Source organism: Cebus imitator, unplaced genomic scaffold, assembly GCF_001604975.1.
Source record: "Cebus imitator isolate Cc_AM_T3 unplaced genomic scaffold, Cebus_imitator-1.0 Scaffold9, whole genome shotgun sequence".
NCBI lineage: Eukaryota > Metazoa > Chordata > Mammalia > Primates > Cebidae > Cebus > Cebus imitator.
In genome coordinates, this window is record NW_016107324.1 from 12970367 (window position 1) to 12972154 (window position 1788).

The 1788-nt window shown below is 37.6% G+C and overlaps 1 protein-coding gene across 1 annotated transcript in view; it reads left to right on the top strand.

The window, feature by feature from the left end:
• The window catches only part of UBR1 (ubiquitin protein ligase E3 component n-recognin 1), an 85955-nt gene that overhangs the window by 24139 nt on the left and 60028 nt on the right, over nucleotides 1-1788 (top strand). The window lies entirely within an intron of this gene.

Here is a 1788-nt window from a genome sequence, read left to right on the forward strand (position 1 = left end):
TGCTGTGACTCGTATACGAACAGGTTTCAGGTTTTTTAAATGGTAAAGTGTTACAATAAATACCTTTTATGTGTAAATCATCTTTCTATATGTAGGATTATTTCCTTAGGACAGGTTCTCAGAAGTGGAATTACTAGATTAAAAAATATGAATCTTTAAGAGAATAAAAAGACAAGACATAGATTGAGCAAAAAAATATTTGCCAAACATACATCTTATAAAAGGCCACTACTAAAAATACTCAAAGAACTGTTTTTTTTTCCTCCCTTTTTTTTGTTTTTTATTGTACTTTAGATTCTGGGGTACATGTGCAGACCATATAGGATTGGTGCATAGGTACATACATGTCAATGTGGTTTGCTGCCTCCATCCCCCTGTCACTGATACCTGGCATTTCTCCCCATGTTATCCCTCCCCAACCTCCCCACCCTCCCACTGTTCCACACCTTCCTCCCCCGAATAGACCTCAGTGATGCTCCCCTCCCTGTATCCATGTGTTCTCATTGTTCAACACCCGCCTATGAGTAAGAACATTTGGTGTTTGATTTTCTGTTCTTGTGTCAGTTTGCTGACAATGATGGTTTCCAGATTCATCCATGTCCCTACAAAGGATACAAACTCATCATTTTTTTACAGCTGCATAGTGTTCCATGGTGTATATGTGCCACATTTTCCATATCCAGTTTATCCTCGATGGGCATTTGAGTTAATTCAAGGTCTTTGCTATTGTAAACAGTGCCACAATGAACATACATGTGCATTTGTCTTTATAATAGAACAATTTATAATCCTTTGGGTATATACCCAGTAATGGGATTGCTGGGTCAAATGGAACTTCTGTTTCTAGGTCATTGAGGAATTGCCACACTATCTTCCATAATGGTTGAACTAATTTAGCCTCCCACCAACAGTGTAAAAGTGTTCTTATTTCTCCACATCCTCCCCAGCAGCTGTTGTCTCCAAATTTTTTAATGACGCCATTCTAACTGGTGTGAGATGATATCTCAATGTCGTTTTAATTTGCATTTATCTAATGACCAGTGATGATGAGCATTTTTTCATATGTTTGTTGGCCTCATATATGTCTTCTTTTGAAAAGTGTCTGTTCATATCTTTCACCCACTTTTGAATGGATTTGTTTTTTTCTTGTAAATCTGATTTAGTTCTTTGTAGATTCTGGATATTAGCCCTTTGTCAGATGGGTAAACTGCAAAAATTTTTTCCCATTCTGTTGGTTGCGGGTTCACCCTAATGATTGTTTGTTTTGCTGTACAGAAGCTCTGGAGTTTAATTAGATCCCATTTGTCTATTTTGGCTTTTGTTGCTGATGCTTTTGGTGTTTTAGTCATGAAGTCCTTGCCTATGCCTATGTCCTGAATGGTTTTGCCTAGGCTTTCTTCTAGGGTTTTTATGGTGTTTGGTCTTATGTTTAAGTCTTTACTCCATCTGGAGTTAATTTTAGTGTAAGGTGTCAGGAAGGGGTCCAGTTTTTGCTTTCTGCACTTGGCTAGCCAGTTTTCCCAACACCATTTATTAAACAGGGAATCCTTTCCCCATTGCTTGTTTTTATGAGGTTTGTCAAAGATCAGGTGGTTGTAGATGTGTAGAATAAAATACCTAGCAATACCACTAACAAAGGATGTAAAGGACCTCTTCAAAGAGAACTGCAAGCCACTGTTCAAGGAATTAAGAGAGGATACAAACAGATGGAAAAAATATTCCATGCTCATGGTTAGGAAGAATCAATATCACGAAAATGGCCATACTGCCCAAAGTAATTTATAGATT